Source organism: Passer montanus, unplaced genomic scaffold, assembly GCF_014805655.1.
Source record: "Passer montanus isolate IOZ18808 unplaced genomic scaffold, ASM1480565v1 scaffold11, whole genome shotgun sequence".
Taxonomy (NCBI): domain Eukaryota; kingdom Metazoa; phylum Chordata; class Aves; order Passeriformes; family Passeridae; genus Passer; species Passer montanus.
In genome coordinates this window covers 4188701-4214840 of record NW_024357613.1, presented here as the reverse complement: position 1 = coordinate 4214840, position 26140 = coordinate 4188701, and the positions used below count along the sequence as shown (strand labels likewise).

The following is a 26140-nucleotide window of genomic DNA, read 5'->3' as shown; positions in this document are numbered from 1 at the left end:
CATCAGTAGTTTTATATAGAAAAAAATGTAGATGCTACAGTAAGAGTGAGTGAGCAGAGTATAAGGTTTCCAAAGGTTTTAATTCCTGGTGGTCTGAGGGGCTGTTGTAATAATGCTTGTAATAATGTAATAATGTTGTAATAATGTTGTAATGTTGTAATAATAATTTGTAAGTATAAGGTTTCCAAAGGTTTTAATTCCTGGTGGTCTGAGGGGCTGTTGTAATAATGCTTTACAAATTTCAGGTTAATTTTGATTGCTGCACATCTCTCTACACATGTGCAGCAGTCTGACTTGCACTGCACTTTACCCTTGATTTTCTACTTCTGATGGCTTCAAGAAATTCTGAATCCTCTTCACTACAAAGCCACCTGCACCTAGTTCACCAAGGACAGCCTTTCTGCTTGAAAGCTAGCTTATTTATTTATTTGTTTAGGTGAATTCACCCTTTTTTCCTCATGCTGTTGCCCAGCCCAGACCTGTAATGACTGAGGCCAAGGGGAATACATACTTTGTGAGGATCCTACTAAGAACATCTAAACAGCCAAGTTCTGCCTGCAGTATTTAATGTATGGCATGACTGAGAGGTGATGGCTCTCTTTCTTTGCACATTCTGAAGCAAAGAGTAGCTTAGGAAAGATAGGGTCACCTGGAAAGGCAATGTAGCCCATGTTTGAGAAATTTGGGATCAGGAACCTTTACTAGCTACAGATGAGCTCCACTTGTCCTCACCTCTGTTAAAAGGCTCTTTTTTTTTTTGTCCCCCCACCCTGTTTTTAATTTTTTTTTTAAATTAAGGACTGGAGACAACATGATATTTGTCCCTCTTTCACCTTCTTTGTAAAAGCTAAGTGCCATAAACAAAATTTATTGCTGCTGTAACAGATCAGAGTCCATAACCACAACAAGGAAGCTGGACAAAGCTTTCTTTTTGTAAACAAAATTTATTGCTGCTGTAACAGATCAGAGTCCATAACCACAACAAGGAAAGACCTCGTAAGCTGGACAAAGCTTTCTTTTTTATTATAGAGTCATGTTGCATGCAATGCCTGATTTTTTGTGCTTTGTTTTGTTTTGTTGGTTTTTTTTTTATTTCACCGTAGGATTTCAGATTATTCTTATTTAAATCATTGGTTTTTCCCATGAATTCTAATTGCTAATCTGTTTAGAGTATTATCATTACCACTGTTCTTGATGTTTCATACTTTGGCAGCAAATAAAGGCCGCAGTCATGCTGGTGTGATCCTGTTTACCTATTTGTTGCACATGTATATGAAGGAAGACAGTCCTTGCTTCCTTGCTTCAAAAACCTTGACATTTAAATGGGCTGGTTGTAGGCAGTCAGGAAAGAAGACTGCATATTGAAAGAGGCAGGGATTTGAACAATCTATAGTATACAGTGTAGTAGATGCAGGGGAAAGCTGTACTTTCCAGGTGGAATTCATCTCATCCTAGGGAAGCACATAAAATGTTGGGGTTGAATCTTACCTTACTGCTGTTTCTCTTCAGGGACTACAGAGGGATCCTAGCTCCAATCCTGTAGGTGCTTCCCTTACAAATCTCTAAAATGAAATGAGGTGAATTCTGCTTTCAATCATGTTTTTTCATAGCTGAAGCATAGAAAAAGTTGAACAGATATACCCTGAAAAACAGTGTGGGGGGCTGATCTATGAGACAGTGTACTCTCTAATGTTCACTTGCCTTTAAAAAAAGGGAAAATTTAAAATTAATTTGAATTAATTTGAATGTGAAAATGTGGGCAAAAACATCTACCCACTTCTGTCTCAGAATTCTTACACTTAAGTCATAAGACGCCAAAAAAGGCTGAAATTTGAAATGTTTGAAGTAGCATTGACATTATCACTCAGTGAAAAGCAGTGTCTTTGCTTGAAGGAAAATTAGTTTTGAATGCCTAGACAATAAAAAAGGTGCACCTCCAACATGTCTAGTGAAAAGTTTCTTGAAGATTGCTCTTGTATTGAGAACTGCCTCCATTTATGAAAGCTAATTCCAGCTTCTTGTGTTCATCTCTTTTTATCTTACCAATGTTAAGAGTGTGAGGGCCCAGCTCAGTGCATCCTTTTGTCTGGATCCCATTGGAATGGATTCTCTTACTCTTAATTACTGAGAGGAGTTAGAGATAGCAAAGATGGGGGGAGAAAAAAGGGAAAAGCAGCAATGACAGGGAGGAATAAAAAGTCATGACACTGAGGCTTCCAGTATTGGTGGATTTTGTGAGGCTTCCATGGTAGACTCAGGGTCCCTGTAATTTGCAGTATTGTTGCTGTGGGGACCTTGCTGTGATAATATTTGTGAGGAGTTGCATTGTAGCCAGCTGCAGCTTGCTTTGCAGGAGCTTTTAACACAATCCATACAAATGGAATTCCACAAAGCAGTGCGCTTTGCTCTATTTTGGAAGTGACTGACACAAAAGTGTGGTGTGTTGCTCTCTAGGAATGACCATGGGGGTCTGATGCAGAAAAGATAAAGTACTCTGAAACCACACTTAATCAAGTACTTAGTAACTTGTAGACACATCTGTGATTTAGAGTAGAACAAATTAAATCAGAACCTAACCCAACATCTCAGATTAGAATTGAGAGAAAAAAGGGAAGAAGGAAAAAATCATGCTACTTTTTTTTTTTTTTTTGAGCAAGCACTCCCAGTGTTTCTATATCACTTAAAATGAAACCAGGTAAAGGACTGTTTCATGAATTGTAATTATTTATATAGATGGGAGAATATTATTTAGTGCAGTGTACATTTAAATAATTTGATCCACAGACCTTTGGGACAATATTAATAAAGGAGCATAATGCTCACAGGACTAGAAGCTAGAGTTATCTTTGGGGCCTAGAGGTATTACCCAGTAGTATCTGTAAATATCTCTGCTAGGAGCTCAAACTTGGATACTTTTTCAGCAGAGTGTCTGTTATGCTGTATTTGCTTAGCTTGGCACTTGCTTCATGAGGAGTGTTTTGGGGGAGATAGGGAGCTTGACAACTTTCTTTTTTTTTTCCTTTTTTGGTTTTGAAATCTTTACACCAAATGGAAGTAATAAAATAAAGCAAGAAGAAAAGAACAAGGAAGAAATAATTAAGATTATAACTTCATCTCAGTTCTAATTTATGCCATTTCAGTCCTCTGATACCTTCTGCTAACATCACTCTTGCGGCAGGGAAACTTTCTAGTACAGGTGACCTGTGTCAGTAAGTGGTTTAGATTTAAACATGTAATAAATAAGTGCTACATTGTGAAATTGGACATTGGCATGAAACATTTCACTGGCTTGGATTATAGTGCAGCCCTGCAAGTGAGCAGTGAGGTTGGGAGCTGCTTAAAATGATGGAGCTCACGGAACCATTGCCAGTGGATAAATGGTGATGCTGAATTACACCCTGGGATAAGACTGGTGAAACAGCCATGTATTTGTAGCTCAGCTGGCTAACAGTAATGAGTGCTGCAGCATGGGTACAGCACTTTGAAAACTTTTTTTCCAATACAGATAAATATGAAGGAGGAACAATTAGAAAAGAAGTAGGTTTGTGTTAAGATGTTATAAATGGTGTTCACCAGTAACTCTTGAATGTGACCAAACCCATAATTTTCAAATGAAGAAGAACATGGTTCTAAACCACCCACAAGGTGGAAATGCAGCCACTTAGGGAAGGAGGGGTTGTAATTAAATAATATAATTCTCCCTGGGTGAACTGTCACTTAAAACTAGTTTGTGTCTGAGTCAGACAGAAAATGGTTTTAAAATCTGAAGACATTTTGTGGGTGATCTGAAGTCAGACTATATTAAGAAAATCTTAAAGGTCTTCTTTAAAAGCTTGTGATCTGCACAAACAGCCACTATGCTGGTGTGATGCAGGAAGGGATGACACATGGTGGTATGCCATGGAGGACATTTGAATTAAAGTTAAATGGACTAGGAGAGCTAGTTTAGGACAACAAATTTACTTCAAACTTGATATTATCTCAATTCCATCTCTACTGATTGAATCACACTCAAGTGTATAATCTAATTTTCATAGAAAAGCCTCCTATGGCTTGAACCAAGCAGGTTTTTGTGAAGGAGATATGTGAATAATGGGAGTGGTATGGGCTGGGGAGGAGAACCCTGAGCTAGTACCAACGTGGGAGAAGCACGTAAAACCCGTGCTCAGCAGATGGGTGGGGAAAGCCTGTCAGTCCCTCTGCTGAGAGTAAGCAAGGCAAGGCTGGTTGTCACCACACACAGCTCCAACAAAGGGATAAATCCACTTGGCCAGCCCCAGGGACCCACTTTGGGCAGGTCCTGAACAGCACTGGGGTGAAGTGGGGTATGGGCAGACTGAGTCATCCAAACAGGGAAATGGACAACAAGTTCAGGGAGTTGGCATAAAATGGTGTCAGCCTGTTACTGTGAAACGGTGAAATTTTCCTACTCCTCTTCAATGCAGATTGCATTCCCGGGCAAACTGAGTCATCCAAACAGGGAAATGGACAACAAGTTCAGGGAGTTGGCACAAAATGGTGTCAGCCTGTTACAGCCTCTTCAATGCAGATTGCATTCACAGTTCTGCCATTTTCTAAAGAGGAGGCTGACACACAAGTAATGCAAAAATTGCATGCTTTGCACCAGTTTCTTAGAAATACAACCTTGCATAAGGACCTTACTCAAGGGTGGTGTTTCAGCAATTAGAACATGAACCCCTCCTCCTTGGCTCCCTTGCACCTGGTATCAGATGACAAGAATCTCTTCATTCCAATTTTTATTCTTGCTTTTCCTATTTTTCAAGCATAGGGCATTTTCTTGACTGTTTGCTCTTTCCCTGCATCATAATGTTTTTGTTGGGTGTTTAGTTGCTCTTTCCAATGTCGTCTGAGACAACCTTTTAAACTTAGAATGGGAAGACAGCCATCACTTTGTTGTCTTATGTGAAAATTGCCATATGAAATGAGGTCCCTGTGGCCTACTATCATCTTTCCAACACAGGCACATATTTAAGGAGAGACTGTGAAAAATAGGGAGGTATAGCATTCTATCTCTGGCAATAGTGGTTTAAGCATTCTTTCAGTATCAACAACTAATCTGCAAAAGACAAGTAGATGAAGTGTTAAAACTGAATGTGCTGGATGCAACTTCCTTTTGGATCCTCAAACAAAGCTTGGTATTATTTGTGCAGTTTTATAGAGTTAACAATTTGCATGTTTAGACAATGGGCTAGAATGGGGATAAACCACTCTGAGTTATGCATCCTTACATAGTTTTAGGATTGATATTTGCTGACTGTGCCATAATAAGCCACTAAACTGACATGAAGTGCTTGTAACAGAAACTGCAGAATTCTGAATTAAAAAAAATTAAAAAGAAGACAAAAAAACACCTTGAGAGCTTTGTACACTCCAGGTACTTTAAGAAGGTTTTATCTTCACAGGGCTACAAACCTTGGGGACAAAGTTTTTCATCCTTTTTTTTTCCCCTCAGGTTGGCAACACTTTGGAAGTTTTAGCAACATTTTCGGTTTTCCAAGAGTGAGATAAAACCAGAACACCAGAGGGTCTTGTTGGTAGGGTTAAAAAGTAGGTAACTTTATAAAATAGCTACCACTTGGTGCTGTGGATTGGAGGCTTGAAAGCTGGCTTGGAGATGGATCTCTAGGGCAGGAGGTTAATCTTTGCTCGTCTTTGTGCAGACCCATCCAAGTCTTAAGTCAGAAGCCTCTGAAAAGTGTTACTGCATATATTCATTAGACAGCCCTTGTTAAAATCTACATCATCCGTCTGTGTTTAAAGGGAGCTCAGCAGTCCCAGCCCTCCTGCTTAACAAACACACAGTGTGCTTCCAGGACTTGGTCTGTCCAGTCTAAGAACAGAATCAGATCTTCAAGAGCAAGTATTTTTTGCATGAAAAAAAAAAAAGAAAAGTAAGTGACTTAAGGGAGAAAAGAGAAAACAGCTGCCACTGCTTGGTGTGTATAGCTCCCAAAACCTATGGACCACACCCTATGTGTCATGATTTCTTCTCTGGTACAGGGTGTAACTAAACCAGTCTTCCTGAAATGCCTGGTGTAGAGCTATGGGAAAGTGTTCCAGAGTGAGAGCAGAAGCAGGAAAATCTCACCTTTTGGAAGACATCAGGCCACAACTAGGCTAGCTTCTACCAGCGTACAGCACTGGGAGCTGCCTTTCTCAAAAGATGCTGGATTTCTCTTCCATAATTCTGTAGCTCAAACAGTCAGGAGCCAGGATGCAGAGCTGAAAGATCAGTGCTTGCGTGTTGAAGTAAACTGTAGAAATGATTACAGTTGTGAATAACAACATGTAGAATATTTGAATATAAGGTTCTGTTTTTCAGAAGACATGGAAGAAATCCCATTCAAAATTTTAAATCATGGTTAGATTTGCAAAGCCAAGTGGCCATAGTTAGATACAGGCTACAAAGCTTAATTTGATCCAAGGTTGGTTAGATATTTTGGGGTACCCTGGCACACTGTAATGTGCTGGGTGCTTATACAAGCAGTTCCTCATTCATTTGAAAGTCCATTTTCTGATTTTAGACAATTTAACTACCAAATTAATCACAAGGCCACTTAAAGTAAAATCTCTTTTCAGATCCTTCCTTGCTGGTGAGCTTGCATGACCATGCTGTGTTTCAGCCTGCACACCTGGGTGCAAGCAGGAATTGGGCTTTGCACGTAGGCCTACAAATCATCAAAACTTGCAAAAATATGTGCTGCCTTTCCATCATGTGTCTTCTGGTGGGGCTTTTCATGTGCTTCAAGTAACTGCAAATATCTGTGCCAGGGGAAGAGCCTGGAACCTGGTAGCCATGATACTGCCAGGCAATATCCAAGTGTGATTTTCATCTTTGCAAGCTTGTATTAAGAACAGAGTAGAACCTGAAAAAGTTTTTTGGTATCTGTTTGTATGCATGTGCAGTTGAGAAGAGAGAGGCCCCAAATTTTTCACAGTGTTTATAATAAGAAATCCAAATTTGATGCTAAAGTAAGTAGATTCAATTCTGAAAACATACCAGGAACAGATGAAGTGAGTAGGAAGGTGTCATTTCTATGCAGCCTCATGTAGAGTAAAGCTGTCCCTGCACAGCAGATGGGTTTCTTAAGTACATAGACTGTTTTTGGAATGCAGAATATTTTTCTTTAATCGGATGTCTTCTCTAGGCCTCATGTTTTCTGACTATTCCACTCTCTTTCATCAAGGGGTGAGCTCTCTCTCACTTACAGTAAACTCTCAGTGTATATTCAGGCCTTTGCCTGCACTGATACACCTAATGATCCCACTGCATTCTTACCTGTACTAATGAGTGCACATACCAGAAGGAGTTCAGAAGCAAAAAAGATTTGAGAACTTTGCTCAATTTAACAGACATTATGCATAAATCCAGTAGAGTATATGTTAAAAGTATCTCAGTACATAATTTTCAAAAATCATTCTGTTTCTAAAAAATCTTCCTGATATAACTGGCATCTTCTTTAATTCAAATTTGTTTCTCAGTGTTTAATTTCTTACTACTACACTATATTCAAGTAGGCAAAAATAAACAAAAAAGTGCATACATTTTCAGGGGCAGAATCAGTAAATACTTAATCTTGTGCTTTGAAAATAGTAGGGAACAGAGCATCATTTGAAGATACTTTCCCGACTGTGAAAATTCTGTTTTTAAGTTGATACTGATCCTGGCTACAGACTGTGCTGCTTTCAGCTCATGTGACATGCTGTAGCTGTCAATGAACTGGGAGCAGACCTGCTCATGGGATAAGCTACCTTTTCAAAAGGTGCAGACTGCCTGTGCTGTATTTTATGACAGAAATATTCAGCATAATTAAACAATTAAATCCCAGATCTTCTATTTTAGGAAAACAATTGCATTTCCTTGCCTTTTTTTTTTCTAATATATGTTGCACTCCAGCATCACTTAGCAAACATACTCAAAACATGTAATAAATATACAACACTGAGGACAGATTGTAATGGTGATTCCTGTTGATGGAAATAATTGTCATGTATTTTGGCCTGTTGAAAAAGATGCCAAAACTTGAAAGCTGGAGAAAAATTAATTATAGCATAACTGCTAAATCAGATATCCCCGAAATATTGCCTCTGATTTACCACTGTGGATGAATCTGACGCTTTTTAGAAGGAATAAAAGTTCTGGAGCCCTTTAACTTCAAATTAATAAAGATTATGTGGTAATGTAATTCCAAATCACTACAGCTGTTTCTTTTATTAGCTGTGGCTTCATGTTTCTGTCCTTGACACTTAAAGATCAAACCTACTTAAATATGAATAATTTAAAATGTGAATTTACTTCAATATCTTATTTTGCCAAGAAGCTCAGCAGCTCATTATATAAGAGGAATGTGTCACGGAGGTAGTCATCTCCATAGTGGTGGTGCAGGCACGATGCTGCTCTTCCCACTGTGCAGCCCCCACCCCCAAAAGTGCACCTGTGCTGGAGCACTTGTCAAGCAGGTAATGACACACAGGCTGTGTCCTGAAAGAAGTCATGAGTCTGTAAGGGCATATTTACACAAGGACATGGACTCTTATTTCAGGAAAAACATACCAGTGGAAGCCACCCCTGCACAGCAATGTGGCATCCTCCATCCAGATGAGTGGGACTTTGCAGTTGCTTCTTCTGGTTATGACAAGCTGCTCAGTGCAGAGACAGTGGAGCTCAAATAGAAATGTTCCTGTGGTATCCACAATCCCTCAGGCAGGGTAATAGGAAGGTATTTCAAGGATAAAAGGTAGGGTGAAGATTAGGAAGAAGCAGGAATAGGAAAACAAACACAGGGAAGATGAGGAAGGAGGTGCATGAGAAAGGATTTAAGGAAGGGAGAACAAACCACTGAAAAGAGTGTCAATGTGAGAAGCCCAGATCTTTTCCAGGCTCCAAATGGTTGCTTCAATGCTGGTAGTTCTGCTGCTCTTCAGGGACTACAGAAAATCCTGAATCTCCCTACACACACAGTCAGGGATTCAACTGAATTTTCCTGCAATTTTGAAAAATCGCTGCAAGTCAAGAGCTGAAGCACAGGTGGTATGTGAACTCCTGCTCTGCAGCCTTGCACAGCTATGGTGATTCCAGTGGATCTGGGAGGGTTGATCTGAAATAGCACTTTCTGTAATATTCTACTTACTGTGTGTTCCTTGTTTACCAGGTGACAAACATAACACATCTGGAGTTTGTTTTGCAGAACCACCAAATGCAGCCCTCACAGTTGCTCAGTTTGAGCTTAGCCTTAAATGCATATAAAGGTGCTATAAAACAATATGTGCTCCAAGGACACTGGTATTTCAAATTGGGCACTTAGAATAATGCTCCTCCGGAAAATCATTTTGGCTTTTTTTTCTTGTGCTCCAGAATCCTGTGCATTTCTCTCTGAGACCAAACAAACCACACAATTTTGTAGAGACATTGCAAAGTAATTAATGTTTGTAGTGCACAAAGAGATCTTAGTGAGAGCCCCAAAATCAGTATTTTTTGTGTTCATGATTTAGCTGGATTTAGTGGTGAGTTCAAGCATTAAATTCAGTAGGCTAAGGAAAAAGGATACAATAATTTGTATTTCATGCAGCAGATGAGAAAAGGCGGTATAGGAGAACTCACATGTGGGTTCACAGGCTGTTATTGCAGTGTAAATTATTTCCATCTCTTTCAAATACTGAATTGGTAGATAATAGGATTTGTAGAAATCAGTCTGCATCCTGCTCTCACTAGTTTGGGGATTTGGACTAGTTTTTGTGTGCACTGTAGGGCGAGGATGAAGAGAGTTCCAGGGAGGAAGTGGAACACTGCACAAGGGAGCAGAGGTGCCGTGGCCAGGCTGGAGGAATAGCGAGCCAAGCATGGCATTATTGATTGGGAAGAGGGAGCTGGGTTTGCTCAGTAACAGTGGAATAGTTAAGGAGGAAAGAGTTGTGAAAGTTCACTATGAAATATGGGAGTGAGCTAAACAATTTCTTTTCTTTGATCTCCATTAATTTATAATCTTGAGATGTTGAGTCTCCTGGCACTAGAGCTTTTACAATGAATAGCTGAAAGTACAAAAATTGATTTAAAATCTACTGGTCTTGAGTTGAATGGCTGCCTCTGTTACAGAAGTCACTTGGAGTTTCACCCTTTTAGCTGTTGGATAGTTCAAATGCTAAACATTTAATTTATTTTAGACAGCTCTGCAAACAACAGCTAACTACAGACTGCTCAATTAATGTTGCAATGGCCTTTGCATCAAAGTTTAACCAGAATGCTTTGATTTCTTTTAATGATAAATGAATATATTCTCACCAGTCTAAAAGGCTGAAATAGTTCAGTGTTTCAAGTTCAATTTCTGATTTGCTAGTGTTTAAAATTAGTATCTTTGCGTTTTTGTTATGCTAAACTAATAACGTAAAACAAAACGATTGTGAGTGTGTGTCTGCCTGAGATGAGTTGTACTACAGAATTATGCAGAGTTACTTCTTCCATCAATGAGAAGGAGCCATCAATAGTTGCAATAGGATTAGAAGTTGTATGTAGCTCAGATTAAGCCTGTTAATTTACCTTTTTAAAGGTTTTGTTGTGTTTAAGTTCTTTCTCCCTAGTTTTTAAAAATCACTTCTTTTTAGTAAGTAAATGAAAAATCTCACCTTTCCTGTTTATCAGACTAATTTTTTAAGTTCTTATGTTTTGATATATTTTTTTGAAGAACAATGGTTAGCCATCAAATAATAATTGTTAGAAATATGTGCCTATACCTCCGTTTAATAATTACATAAAATGTGTAAGTACTTTAATTTTTTAAGTAAAAAAATAATCCTTAGAGTGGATTTAATTTACTTGGTAAATAATTCAATGTGATTTTATGTTATTAAATGTGGGAATATCATTACTCACTTCACTAGTGAGAAATTCTAGAATTTTTGTCTTTACATTCATTGTAACATACAGATTTTATTTGGATCCCAGAAATAATTTATCAAATCATTCTTTCTTATTATCTCTGTGTTTCTACCTCCCTGGAGCCTCCTGAAGTTATCTTTCTCCTTTCCAATTTTATACATTTGTCTTATACATAGAAAATAAACATCTGGCATTTTTTTTAATGAGTGCTGTTCACTCATTGACCAAACAAGCTGCAAGGAATCTGTTGTGTGGTTGATTATTGCAAGAAAATGAGGTAGTTGTCTCACTAATAATCACTAAAATTTGTATTAACTGGTGCTGTTTCATTTACAGCAGCATGAGTCAGCTAATCTCATAGTTTCACCCTTACAGGAAAACAAATTGTGTTTAAAAATGCCTGGTGTGGAAAAATGGTACTTTCAAATGTAGAGATTAGAAACATTTAAAACTTACATATCTGTGGTTAAAGATGCCGACTCTTAATTCTCCCCTGTCTAGAGCTTTCCTTTTTTATCTTTGGAGTTCTGTCATTATTCCATGTCTATGCCTTTGGTTTATTTTTGTATCCTACAGAAATTAATTGAGATTGTTTAGATCCAGTCTTTTTAGAATATTTATGAATGCAATTTATCAACAAGTTTACATTTTATGCAGCCTGTGGAGCTGGATTTTGGAATTTGCTTTTTTAGTAGTTCTTTTGTGGAAGAGAAATCTTTCAGGCATGAATTGATAGTCCAGATCTTTTGAGGTCTGTCTGTGCTAACCTATGACCTCTGTTCTTAGGAGGTCAACATCTGAGGGCAGGAGATTAAGGCAGTTAAAAGATTGGAATGGGAACTGGAATGGAAAAATTAGCCAGCACATTTTGGGTGGAAAACATCAAAGTCATCAAACAATTTGCTTATTTTAAACTCAGTTTAAGGGTAACAAGCTAATTGTACTGTGTTTGTTGACGCAAGCAATTTATATTATTTGAGAACATTAACACTGAAGAATTTTTTTTTTACTGGAGAAACATAATGCCTTTGCAGCATAAATGCACTACGTATTTTGTATTCTAAATGCTTTTGTGCAACATTTATAGATAATAATTCAGGATCTGCTCATACAGTCTGTGTGCATTTAATTAGCTGTAGTGCTTACAAACAGCCATAGTAAGTGCTGTGGAACCTGAAACTTGCTTGTTGTCTGCTGAAGACCCCTTGCTGTTGTTGGAGAATGCAGGTGCTCTCAGTGCAAGGGAAAAATTACTCCCAAATTAAAATTTTCTAACTCCAATGTTTAAACTCATTTGTAAGCATCTCTTCTTGTTTCAGTTTTTGAAAAGTGAATTCCTTTCCCATACAAATTTGTGACCAAGACATGTTCTTTTATAGATTATAAATTGACTTACAAGAAAAGACACCATTGTCTCTTTGTTCTAGTCTGACATAGTTCAAAATTCATTAGTGTGTGTTTTTAGAAGAGTGACAACTTCATCTTTCATCTGTGCATTGATTTCAAAAATGTTATTATCTAGAAGAAGACACCTTCCCACATCTGAACAATTATGCAAGTTTAAGGATTTGTGTAAGCAATCACATTTTCTTCTTGGTTGTTTAAAGTGCAAATGAAAGTGGTTTCAGTATCATAGGCAAAAGCCAGAGTATTGTTTCAGCATGCAAATTCACCTAGCAGGAAAAAAAAAACAAAACCAAAAGTTCCAGGTACCTCTCAGCCCAGGCTTTGACTCACAGCATGTGGATTATGGTACTGCTCCTATAGATATGGATGCTAATTAAATTAAAGTACTGTAATACAGTTAAACTCAAGTACTAAATTAAAGTACTATAATACAGTTAAACTCAAGACGACAGCCATCTGTAAACCTCAGTGCAACCTTCACATATTTTTTTGTTCTTTGGATAGTGGAGGATATGAGATTTAAGCCCCTTTGCAAGCTTATAACTTTACAAACTCTTCATCTAACTGTGAAAACCTTTTTGCAGCTTTTAGCTCTGATTTGCACCTGAGGGGAAATTGAACAAATTTATCACCATAATTTCGTGTTCTTTCATGGAGGGAAGAGAAGGGAAAGCAGGAGGAGCTGCTGTGGCTGCAGCAGCCCATGGGCTGCTCCCAGGGGTGCAGGCACTGCTTTGTTTCCTTTCTGCCATTTCACTGGGCTGCTGGAGAAGCTCTGCCAGCTGCAGGGGTGGCTGTGCTCCTCCACCATCCTGGAGGCACTGCCGGTCCTGGATGTGTCCTGCATCCTCACTCGTGCTGCCACAATGGCTGTGGCCTGCATCCCTAGGAGTGCCACAGGCACTGGGAATCAGAGGGCATTTGAAGGGGCAGAATCAACCCTGAAGGTTATTGCATCTTGGAGACCTGTTCCCTGTTTGAATTCTTGGGATAAAATGGGGTAGAGTATGATCAGCCATTTTGGGCTTCTTGCTTGTCAGCACTCTCTGTGGTTAAATAATCCATGGTTGGAGAGCCAATTCTGTTTTACAGAATGGTTTTGGTTACCCACTTGTGAGACCTCATGAATCCTAGTGAAGGAACAGAAGACTTGTTAATTAGTAAAGAAAAATGTTAACTACAAAGATAGTGTGCCTGACATGACTTAAGATAATTTTCTTGTTTGCCTGAGCCATTTCTACACCTTCCTTTTGTTCTCTATGTTTGCCAGTAAAATCTTCAATGCAATCCTTCTTAGCCATATAATACTTTAAGTCACTGTAGTTTTTTATTACAATAGTAATTGTGATTCTTGGCTATTTGAATTATTAGCGAGCAGTGATGCACACACATTTTTTGATCTGGAAGTTCTGCTCCCCAGGATTTTTATTGGATGTGTCTAGCCTCTTGTTTCACGATGTTTGGTGATTCAAGCATTCTGTCCACAAGCCTGCTTTTCTTAATATCTTTTGCCCATTCTTTAAAAGTAATCTGTAAATCAGATTGAAAACTACTCTAGTGTATACTCTCAAGGTGCTGGAGGTTTTTCACCCCTTAGCAATTGTGGCATTAGTTCTAAATGTGCTAAGTACTGCCTCCAAGTTCTGTGTGCAATAGCTGGCGGGGCAGAGTGGACTGCTTGCTGAGTTTGTGGAAGGGTAACTCAAAACTCAAGAAAGTTATAATGAAATTTTTGAATTACTTAAAAATTCATTTGATTTACTTATGATGAAACCCTGCTTTGTTTTTGTTTGGTCTTTTTTGAGAAATAGCTAGAGGGTATATCCTTGGTTCCCTCACATCTTCTTTTCGCAACAAAAAAATGCAGTAGAGGTAGACAAAACTGTTTAGAATTACTGCAAATAGTGTTTTTCAGGCTTATGTGTTTGTGAAGGTTGAAACTTCTCGCAGTGCAGCTGTGCCAGATTCCTGGCTGCAGACCCTGGTGCTCTTGGAATCAGTGTCTCCAAATGGACTCTGTAATTTTCCTCAGCTGAGTCACTTCCTTACCATGAACTGCCATAAAGAGATTATTACTTCTGCTTTGCTTTCTAGGGTTTAGCCTGCACTGCCCCCCTCCTTTTCAAAATAAGAACTCATCAGAAAACACTTTTTGTAGAAAGTTGAGTTCAGAGGATTTCAGAAAACTGGATTATTGGTGGCTTTTTTTTTAAGGGACCGTTGAGGTTTGTGTTCCTCATCTGTTTCTAGCTGCTGATTTGAGTAAGAAGCCAGCAAAAAAGCATGTTGGTTTTGTTTCTAAGTAGTGGTTGAAGTTGTTTCCAACTGCCAGGAGAACATGAATGTCTAAGAGATACTTCAGGTGATAGCTATCCATAAAATCTTTGGAAGTATATGGTAATAAATCTAAGATGTCATGTATAAATTTTCTTCATGACCCAAATTTCTTGCTTAATTCTTGGATAAAATACAAATTAGTCAAATCTGAAAGCTTTTGAAATTGTCAGAATAAGTCTTTACACCAGTGTAAAGTCAAGATGCATTTTATAGAAAATTGACTTTAATTGTCAAGAGGAAAAACTAAGTATTAAATCTGTTGTATACACGTGTTGTATACGTATATATGGTATATACAACAGATTTATGAAAGGTTGCCTCACGCTTTGAAGAAAGTGAGTGCCAAAAGAAAGATGACTTAGTAAGTTTTAAGGTATCAGCCAAAATGAAGCTACAAAAATGTAGCTATTTTAGCTTGCTCTCATTAGGCCAGGTAACAACAGAAAAGTCACATGCCCTTTTATCACCTGCAGTTTTGCCTGTGTAAGAAGGTCAGTAGAGAGTTTCCAAAAACCTGCAAAAATTATTAAATTACAGATTCTGGTTGAGACTGTAAGTGAAAAACTGTATGAAGGTGGTGTTAGTACTGGAAATTAATTCATATGTGACACCGTATGCACACTAATCACTGTAGTGAAACATCCGGCTGCAATAAGGAGATGCTGTGTTGTGAGCAGGATTCCACCGTGTTCCCTTGCTATGGTAGCAGGTGGTAAATTTGCTTAAGCTTGCATATTTTGTTACATTGTAGAGTACTACAGTTTGTGTGTGGCATATAAATCTGTTTTCATTTAGCTTAGAAATATTTTCTTGAAGCAGATTCTCATTTAGTCAAAGAAAAAAAGATTCCACAGAAACAGGTTTATGTTTATTATTATTACTATTATTACTATTATTAATGAATTAAAACAAATCTGTTTCTTAAAAAGAGCACCTCTTTGTTAAATGATAGTTCAAGTTTGTCAGTTTAAAAATCCTTATTTCCTTGAAGCAGCCAGCTGTGACCTCTGAAATGGTTCATTCCAATCAGTGTGTAAAGGCTAAATCAGTACGTAAAAGCTAAATTAGGAGCAGAATCAGGATGGAAGTGAAGGTGGGGGTGTGAAGAACTGGAGATGGGAAGGAAATCTGGTAACAGGTATTACTGGATGTGAACGAGATAGTTTGTGGGACTGGGGCTGACTGAATAAAGAGAAGTGGTGGGTGGGCAATGTTCACCCCTTCATGACAGATGGAGGCAGCGCTGCTTCTGATCTGATGCTTTCTGTGGACTGATGACTTCCAGTGCTTGTAGACAGGTCTGCAGCATGCTTCTGCCCCAAAGCAGGCCATCTGTAGTGCTCACCTTCCTTTTACCTCCATTTCCCCCGCAGAAAGCTAGAGAAGCTTCTTTAAAGTGAATATTTCGCATGATGCAGAGGGAGTACCAAACATGGGTTGGCTGCAAGCTGACCGAGAGAGCAAACAGCACAGGCTGTAGCTGAGTGCTTTGCACTCCTGGTCCAGGGTGCATGGCTGGCCAGGGCTCTGCTTGGCTGGGGTACAGCTCTGTGCTGGGACAGGCTGGGGGCTCACCCCCTTGTAGCCACCCAGGAGCCCCAGACACTCTGTGCTTGGGGATGTACAGTGTCTGTGAAAGCCAGCACAAATGAAAGCGTGCATGGCACAGCTGTGGCTGCACTGAAGTCTGGTGAGGCAATGGTTTGGTGCTGAGAACCAGGCTCTCTGTAGGTGTGCTGTGACTGGAGTCGCAGGGTGCTCCCTCCTGGGAGGGGATAGGCTGCACTGGGCTCTCTGTGACAAGACAGCACTTGAAAAATTTCCCCTCTTGGTTTTCAGACAGGCAGCACTCATGACAATGGCAAACACAGGCTGAGACTGCTGAGATGGTCAAGCAATGTGGCCAGGAGAATTCTCCCGAGGATGCTGCAATAGACACAGCCCTGGAGACCTGTTTGGCAGAATGTGCCAGTAATACAATTCTGCACATGCCACAGTCTCTTTCCACAAGGGAAAAGAGCCACCCTGAAAGAAAGACAAAAATGGGGAAGGTACACAGGTGGCCTTGGCCCAACCCTAGGCCATACACTTTCTCAGAGGTATTCAAGACAGATTCTTTCAGGTTTTAGAGTTAACGTAAAACTGCTTGCATCAGTAAGAGTTCTTAAATGTGCAGTAAATTGAGTAGATCTATTGTCAATGTAGGCACTGAACATCCTGAGATTTTTTTTCTTTATATGTACTTGTAAATCATATATGTATCATGTATATATATGGAATATGTAGAGTGTAAACTTTCACCCACTGCTTCTGTATCTCATGCCTGTATCCATTAATACCTAGTTGGGTTTTCGGACTCTCGTCATCCCGTGTTGACATTCCTTGGGGACACACAGCTGGTGTTTAATTATGTCTGATCTAGTTTGCCAAAACTCTCCCCAACAATTGCAGCAAAATTCTTCAGCCAGAACTGCTAGAGAGGCTGAAAGTAATGCAGATTTCAGAAAGCAATGCTTCTTTATGTATAAAACATACAAGGTTTTTTAGCTGTTGTTGATTTGTCTGCACTGCTCTGTACAAGCCGAAGTAATGGGAATCTCCAAGGTTCTGGACTGCGTTAGTAGATTGAATCCCTATTTATTATTTTTTCCTGAAGGGGAACTGTTACTTGAAAAGAAAGGGATGCTGCCCCTGACTCTGAAGCCAGGTCTCTGCCAGGGTGCAGTTTCAAATTACTGTGGCTGGGCAGCTGCCGGGCCCCCCTGCACCCACAGCCAGCCTTGTGGTCCTCTGCCTGCAGGGTCGCCGGTGCCGATCTAATTCCTCAGAGACCCACTTTGGGGAGCGTAACTGAGAACAAACTAATCCTGCAGAAACAAAAGGTACCGAGCAGCAAACGGATAGAGAGGTGACAGAGCGGGGGACGCCTCTCGGTAACAGCTCCGTGCCTGGTGGGTTTGTGTGGAGTGAGAAACCCTACGGGCAGCTCGGCGTGAAACATGTTGTGCTCTCTGCTCAGCGTGGCGGGGACATTCCCTGCTGGCGGCAGCTTTTTGGCCTCTGCAGTAGGAGCGATAGGAAGTCTGCCCTCACTGGTGGCAGGTGGTGATTTAAGAGCCAGCAGGGTTCATGGGAGGAAAGTGTCAGGAACACAAAACCCAGCAGGGAGTTGGGTTTGGCCTCCAAAAGGCCAGAGGTATAATTAGGCATCAGCAAGACCTCGCAGAGGGTTTGGGGAGTGTCCCAGGCGAGGTCTTTTCTATTTGAGCCTCCTCTGTCAGACTGCCAGTAGATCCCGATGCACACGGCTCCCCACAAGAGCGATGGTCCCTGCTTTTTAGCAGGGCTCCAGCTTGTGGTTTCCCTGGCCAGGGAATGAAAACAGGATGCAAAAAGCAATCCTACCTATTTTAGATGCTTTGGTGCCACCACACCATTAACTTGTCTCTGAAACTGTACAGTACCGGGAAGTTGGCAGCTGACTGGGAAGGTAAGCGGCATTCCTCAGCTCTGTGCCTGCATCCCTGTGGGGCTGGAGAGCAGCCTTTAAAAGCTGCAGTGCTCAGGCTTAACTCACTGTTGACTTCCAGCCTGGCGTTCCAGTACGTCTGCAGTGGTCATTTCTCAGTTCCCTTCCTGCCTTTCAGCAGCTGCTCCTCAAAACTTACAAACTGCAAGCAGTAGGCTTGGAGGAGTCAGCGTGTGGTGTCATCACAGCTCTTCCTTCCCTGCCAGCTTCCGCTAAACAATCTCTTTCATTTTTTTCTGCTTCTGTTGCATTAGTTTGAAGTGCTGTGAACGATGTGAAGACGATTGGAGATACATACTAAAACTAGCATTTCCCGTTGTAGTGTTCTGCTATTTCACATCAGTCATATTATCTGAAGGGTGTTACAGTTTCAGAGGTTCACTTGGGCACTTAAATGTACTAAAATTATAGCCTGCATTCTTCATGACAAGGAAAAAATTAACATAAGTTTCACATACAGTAACAGAAAACCATATTCTTTCCATCTGATTTTACCACAGGCACCAATTACAGAGAGTTTGTATGTCTTACAGAAGAAGTTAATATTTCAGGTTTCTTAATGACACATCTTCAAAGGAAGTTTTCCCACCAAATGGGAAAACTCCTCACTTGAAGTTAGTAGTATCGTAATGCTGGAAGGCAGCCCTAAGTGTCAGTAACTTTGTGAAACTCGGCCTACAATTCACTCAATGTTGTGTTTTCCAGGCTTCCAAAAAACTGGAATATATATTCCCTGGTATTTCCAGATATGTGTATTTTCCTAGTCATTGCTAGGAATCAGTGATTATTTTTATAAGTGCTGCTAAAGTATAAAAGTAAGTTATAAAATGCTACTTTGCAATGTTGAGATAGTAAACTAGCATTATTGTGAATCTTTCAATCACCCGCAGTTACTAAGAAAATTGAACCGGTATCTTAAAAAATTTCAAACAAACAACCAGTTCATTAAAAAAAAAAAAATTATGGTAAAGCTCCAGAGTGATACTAATGTTATTCAGAGTTCCTTTTGTACAAAGAATGTGGTACTGGCAACTAAAGTCCTGATTTATTGATGACTTCCCTTTCTATAAGACAGCTTATGGTTTTCTTCTTGTCATCATCAGCAGCAGAGGAAAGTTACCAGCTGAACTAATTAATTCTGCAAGACTACATAGGAAAAATAATTTTGCAGCTATTTTTTTTTCTAGCTGATACACATGTGATTTAAGCTCTGGAGGCAAGAGGCAGGGTAAGGTATGGAAATGCAGACAGCTGCCTCTGAAAGAAACAAAGCTTCAAGGAAGCTTAACATGCTGAAATCAAGGGGGGCACATAATCTCCATCCTAGGGTGCTAAAGTACTGAGTGTCACATCAGTCCAGGCTTATTAACAGCTTTTGCTTTGAGATATGGACTTAGGACTAAAAAATGTTCATGAAAAAAGGATATAGGAACTGCAGGCAATGGCAATCAATCCTGTCCAATCTCAAAATATTTATGACAGCTTTGCATCCTGCTAATAGAGAAGACATAAGAAAGTTAGAAAAAGTGGATGAAGTGCAATGTTAGTTTATCAGTTCCAAATTGTGCCTTATTTTTTATTATTTACTTTATCTAGTATTTGTATTCTGTTAACTAGATAATTTTCTTTGACAATGGAAATGTACTAAAGGTAGTCTGGTCTTCAAAAATGAACTGTTACAATGTGCAAAGGAAAATTATTAGTTAAAAGAAAGTCCAATACATGAACTATGAAATAGGTGAAAAATAGTTTACTGAGCTTTACTTGGTTTTGAACCCTCCCCTGTAATTTATTATTTAGAAATAGAAATGGTTTTAACAACACCGCAAATATAAAAGTTTTGTGCCTTGTGCAGCATCTCCCACTTATGCCAGCACCACCACACAGACAGCCTTTAAGCACAACAATAGTAAAAAAATATTCAAGTAAAAATACCTCTCCTAAGTTGCACCCTACTATTTATGTAAAAGACAAAGGGGTAAGGGACAGAATTTAAACTTGACATTTGTGGGGGAAAGCAGAAGTTATCACACCCTGCCTTTCCTGCTGGTGTGTCTCCTGCAGTTGCTCTTGGTCACTGGGGAACATTGGGGTAGATTGGTCTTCCCCTTTGCCTGCCAGCCATGGTTGCCCCCAAGTTTTTGTGTCAGGTTACAGGAAAGAGTTTGGCAGGAATTTTGCTGGTTTTGGGGAGCCCGTAGAACAGTGGAAGCAGCTCTTTGACAGCATGTAGAGCAGTTTGGGGAAAGAAGATAAATGATCAGGTTCTTTACTCCAGTTCATGCCTACAGCAGGCTAAGCTCTGCTGAGCTTCAGGTGCCTCCCGACTCCCCTTCCTAAAGGCACACAGACTAAGTGGGAATCAGGTAGTAGGATTTCCTTCCCTTCCTTGCTGTGCCAGTGTAGTGCAAAACAAACCATTTTAAACAGATCAGAGAATTTGCTCTAAAGTATTGATTATGGTTTCTCAGCTCTTTTAATAGCCTGATCAGCCTCAGTGTTGCCCAAAGCCTTTGTGCAGTTTCTGTAAGAACAGATAATTGTTTGCAGCATCCCTCTAGTGCCATTCACAGGTTGTGCTAACTGCACTGTCAAGTCCTCTGCAGAGAGGGGGGCACATTGTCTGATGCTCAGTGGTGCAATTCAGTAACTCCTGGCTGCTGCCTCCTTTTCCTGAAATGCAGTTTGCTTTCCTGATGGCAGGCCCATTGGGCAGGAAGGGCTGGAGTGATGGCTTTGTGTTTTTCTCATCCTGTGCAGCACAGCTGGAGTAGACTGGGAGAACAGTACTCCCCTCTCCCAAAATTATGTTATCTTGCACAGCAACTGGAAACCTGCTAGGCAGCCAGCTGTAGTCCCGTGGGTTTTCTATTACCTCTGTTAAGTCATGTGTTGCAGCTTTTCATCAGCAAATGTTTGACAATTCTGCATCATTGCACAGGCACTACGAGGTATCATCTTCTACATCATCAATGCTGTACAAACGGGCTTGGCATGTAACGATTTGCAAGCACCCCCTTATTTCTCAGGCTGAGTCGTCTGCTGTGGGCTGTCTTTGCTCAAACTTCTCTTACTTCCTTTTTCATCTTAAAGGCACAAAAGGGGTCAAGACAGGGAAATTTGATCAAATTTTCAGAAGGCAATGGTCATTAACAAAAATGATGCGCTCACAGGTTACCTGGGTTTGGTAGGAAAGAAATTACAACCTGACTGTTGATGAAGTCAGTGATGATTGCTTGTGTGATTAAGAACTGCTGGGGCAGGATCTGAGGCTGCAAGGGAGGGAGAATCTGAGGCTTTTGATGAATATTTGGGGTAATGACCCTGAGGTAATGTATGATGTGCTATATAGGTCAGAGTTAGGGTTTGGTTTCCCTCAAGAACCAACAGATCAGGATTTTAAGAAGGGCAGAGGAAGAATAGGGGAGTAGAATGGACCTGCTGCTGCTGCTAACAACCATTAAAAAAATACAAAGCCAGCTGCTCTCAGAGCAGAGCTTGATCCTTTCAGTGCCTTTAACAGCACAGTATATATTCAGAGGAGGGGAATTCATGAGGCCCTATGGACCTACACCATGGCATTACAAAAAAATGCAAACCCGAACAATGGGTGGCCTCAGCCTCCATCTGGCTCGCCATTAACAAGGTTAAAGTAAAGTGGGTTTCCTTGGCTGTGTCACACACAATTTACACTTCAGATGCTTTAACTTTGGAGCCAGACTGAAGGGAGCACCACTCTAAACGCACACGGCAAGAGTCGCCTAAGATGTGTGGTAAGCACATTTGGTATTCATGCTCTTTCAAAGATATAGAGTGGTAGCAATTTTAAAATACTATTTACAAGTGCAGATTTATTTTTTTCATAAATAATTTTTACCTGTCAACAAACTAGAATTGCAGTCAAATATTGTTTACTCCAAGTAATTTACAGGCATGGTAATATTAGAGACTGCATTCAGTAACAGCAGAAATTAGTAGAGGCCCTAGAAATGTTAACACCAGCATTTTTGGTATGAAAACCTCAAAACTTCAAACTACACCTTGAAGCTAAAAGGGATATTGATAAATATGAGTGTATTCTGTTGTAAAGCATTCTGCTTTCAGAGCCACTAAGGTACTTAGATAATAGCATTGTTAACTATAGCAGATAATAACCTTTAAAAAACTTTTGCTCTAGAGAGGCAGTGGTATGTCAACAGGTATTCTATGCCATTGAGTGTTAATAAGGCATGGGAATTATCCCAGCATTTTGCAGAAATCAGGCTCTTTGTCTCAGCTTTGACACATTTAAGGGAACCCAAGCATTCTCTATGGTGTCCCATTCTTGAATAAAAATCAATTGTTATTGAATGAGTATCAAAGTTTATAATTGAATCTCAAAGCTGTTTTATCTGTAAGACAAGCATTTGAGCAGTTAAATCCATGGTAAAGAGCTAAGGTAATTTACAGAGTGAGGATAAACTATTGTTGCTGCAGAGGTGTTCAAGGCATTCCTCAGAATGGAGTGAGTGTTGCCCTGGATGACCTGGCCATCTTGGCTGTCTTTGACCATTAATTGTGAGTTCAGTAGTGGAACAGAAGTTAATACTGCTCCTGAAGTTAAACAATTAAATGTGCATACCATAAGACCAGCAGACCTCGTTGATTCGCAGTTATCCTGGCAGTGTCAGTAGGCTCAGGTGGGAAGGCCTTTAGCTCATGCCCTTCTGAGATTCCTCCTTGCTGAGCTGTGCAGTACTGCTGTGATGGGACACACTTCCTCCTGAGCGTGCAGCAGAAGGGTTGGCATCAGCCTCACCAGGGCTGAACAGTTGCTTTGTGCCTTCCAGGCTTTTCCAGCAGGTGAGACAGTGCCATTGATGATGGCCTCCCTTGCCTTTAATAAGGGGCTTGGTGTGGATGACCCTCTTCTTGTTTATCCCTCTTCTTACTCAGTTGTTCAACTTTCTGACCCACCCTTATGGCCCCTCTGTGCTGCCTTTTCATCTCTTGCAAAGACAGGAATAGCCTTGAACATGACACTCGAGTTTCTGACTATATGCATCAGTCCTGTAATCATAGCCATGATTATTATAACATGCAGTAATTTTATAAATTTACAATACTGTACATTTGAGAGGCATGTCAAAGTTGCCAACCTCCTCTCAAAGCTTTCCTGCCCACTGAATTTGAAGCAACTACAGGCAAAATAAATTGAGCTGAGAAGTCATCTCATGTAATTGGTCACAAACCATTGACATTCCCTTCTCCCATCCCTTTTTAGCTGTTGGTCTGCCCATGAGCAGCAGCTTTTGACTCAAGCCCTACCTTAACAATAGCATCAAAAGGAAAATAGAGAACTATTCTTGTTGAGCTGTGACAGGTGCCGTGCTTCCACAAGAAGCATTGCAGTGGTAGGAAAATGAAGAAAGAATAACACAGCAAGGCAGAACCTGTGAAGGAGTAGAAGGAAAATAGTCAGGCTGCAAGTAAAAGCATATGTGCAGCTGCAACTTGCAGGAGCATGAAGTGGGAAATGCCCCAGCTATGCTCTGCATGAGTGGAAGGGACAGTTCATAAAAAAAACGTTAGCCTGAAATGGGGCTGGTTGATTTATGGGGAATATGTAAAAGAATGGTCTAAAAACCTATTTCCTTAGAGGAGGGATGTCAGACATCTCTGTGCACTATATTTAGAGCGTATTTAACTCAAAGCACACAGCTCAGCTACTTTTTGTCAGTTAAGTTCTTTTCCAGCTCATTGTCTCTAACTGAAAGGAAATTCAACCACAGCCACACAAAACTAAGTTGAACATCTGCATCTTCTGCCTGGACTTGGAGTGTGTGATTCTTTCCTCCACTCTTCACATACACACACCTACTGCTGGGGATCAGATGGAATATTATGATATTGACAAATTCATTAATCCAGACATAAATCCAGTATAGATTTGTGTGAAAACCATGTGTGTGCTGTGACCAGAGGTAAATTCCAGACAGTGTGCCCGTTCCACATTGTAGTTCCTCTGCAAGAGTGTTTGAGGACAATGGGAATTGCTTTGCTTAATCTATTCCCTCCCACCTCCTGACAGTGTTTATCACACCCACAGTTGTGCCAATGCAATGATTTATGATTTTGTCTCAAAACTGGAGGTGTGATATGAAGCAAGCTAAATAAATGCTACAAAGTGGGGAGGAAAAAAGTAAGTGAATTAACTGAATTTTTTTCCTTAGAGAATTGGCTAGCATTTTAGTGACTGCATGGATCATCACAGGGATCATCCTTAGCAGTTTTTGAAAGCAGCTCTTATGCCTTTGGAAGCATTCTTCTTGGAAAGGGGGCTGTTTACTCAGTAATTATCTTCCACTTATTTTTACATTACCCAAGGAAAAGCTGTGAATGCAATACAAAATAGTTGAGCTGGAGCCCTGGTCACTTGCTGATGGTTCTGGATGACTTGCAGCATTGGAGCCGGGTCCCTGACACTCCCTGCATTCTGCCTGGCACAGCACACTCTTGCTGGCTTGTTTTGCAGTACAGAGTATGAAAACAGAAGGGCACCCTGGGAACTGCTCCTGATGCTGCCAAGACAGCAAGCAGCGGTGGCACTCACTGTGCAGAGCTTTGCAGGAAACTGGAATGAAATCTAAGCACAGTAATTTATTGAGGACATTCTAGTTTAGATTTTTTCATCATTTAGAAAGTGTGTGCTTTCTTCATCTAATTCTCACATTTGTGCTGCCTGCCAACAAGGAGTGTAAAAGACTTGTGGAGGGCATTTCAGCATTTATGTGAAGTCCAATTAAGCTCATGATAGCCCTCACTTTCTGTGTAATGTTTCTGATGTAATTGAAATTACTTTTCACAACTTGTCTATGACTTTTCATGATAATAGTTGGACAGGGGTCGAATAGCTGCTGTAGCAAAGAGAACAGCTTCAAAATCAGGTATTTTGTGCATTTTTCAGGATGTGCTTAATTCCTGCACTAGTTCAGTGAATGGCAGTTTGTGGCATGACCACCATGTGGTTGTACTTTGTTGTACCATAACTTTCCTTGGTGTACTAGATATAATCCTGAGGGGCACAGACTCAGATCTTCTAAACTATGAGGACCTTGCTTACCTCTGAAGTCAGTGTGACTTAGGCATTTAAATACCTGTAAACGTTTGGTCATACCTGTGTCACACAGGATGCCTGTGACAGAGAAGTTTCTATCACCAGCTTCTGAGCCTAGGAAGGATGAGACTTTTCATAAGGGAAGTTTGTGAGCTGTGCTTGAAATCCAGAGTCATGGGTGGCAGACATAGTTTCCCTTCATTTTGTGGTTATGTGGGATTGTGTATTCCAGGAATTTTGGATATTTTGAACAAAATGTTTGTAAGAAGGAGAGCCAAAGGAATCTTGATTAGGAGAAAAGTCCTTTTAGGTTTTCAAGAGTGAGGTTGGTTTCATAAACAATTTATTTGTTCCTGGAAGTATCCAGGAATAATGTAGGAAGTGACAGATTTCTAAAGGTCTGGTCCCTTGTCTTCTATGGCTAACACTGTTCAGATGTGACTATTTTCAACCTCACAAAAGGCATTTGGTTCCTAGATTTGATGTTTAGGTGCTGCCAAGAGACTCAAATGCCAAATTTAACTTGCTGTCTGTGTCTTGTGTCAGCTGGGTTTTTTACTGGACAGCAGCAACTCTGTGCTCTAGTTTTTACATCTGAGTCCCTCAGGAATTACCACGTTGGCTTCTGAGTTCTGCTCTTCACTTGTATGGCCCAAGCCAGCAAGCACACTTCTAACCTACTCAAAAGGTCCCCAGTTCAGCACATACCTCCCCCAGTATGAAAGACAAGTTTGGATGCAAATCTTCGCCCCATCAGGAGGTTGCTGTAATCTTCAGGTGGTTGTTCAGCCTTTTGGAGGAGGATTAGTAGGTTGTGGGTAAGACACCTGGGTTTCTCATCTTCACTCTCTGGGGAGCTAGGGTCAGTGACCAGCTG

General features: G+C 40.3%; 1 protein-coding gene across 3 annotated transcripts in view; it reads left to right on the top strand.

The window, feature by feature from the left end:
- Nucleotides 1–26140, top strand: part of LIN28B (lin-28 homolog B) — a 99495-nt gene that overhangs the window by 57575 nt on the left and 15780 nt on the right. The window lies entirely within an intron of this gene.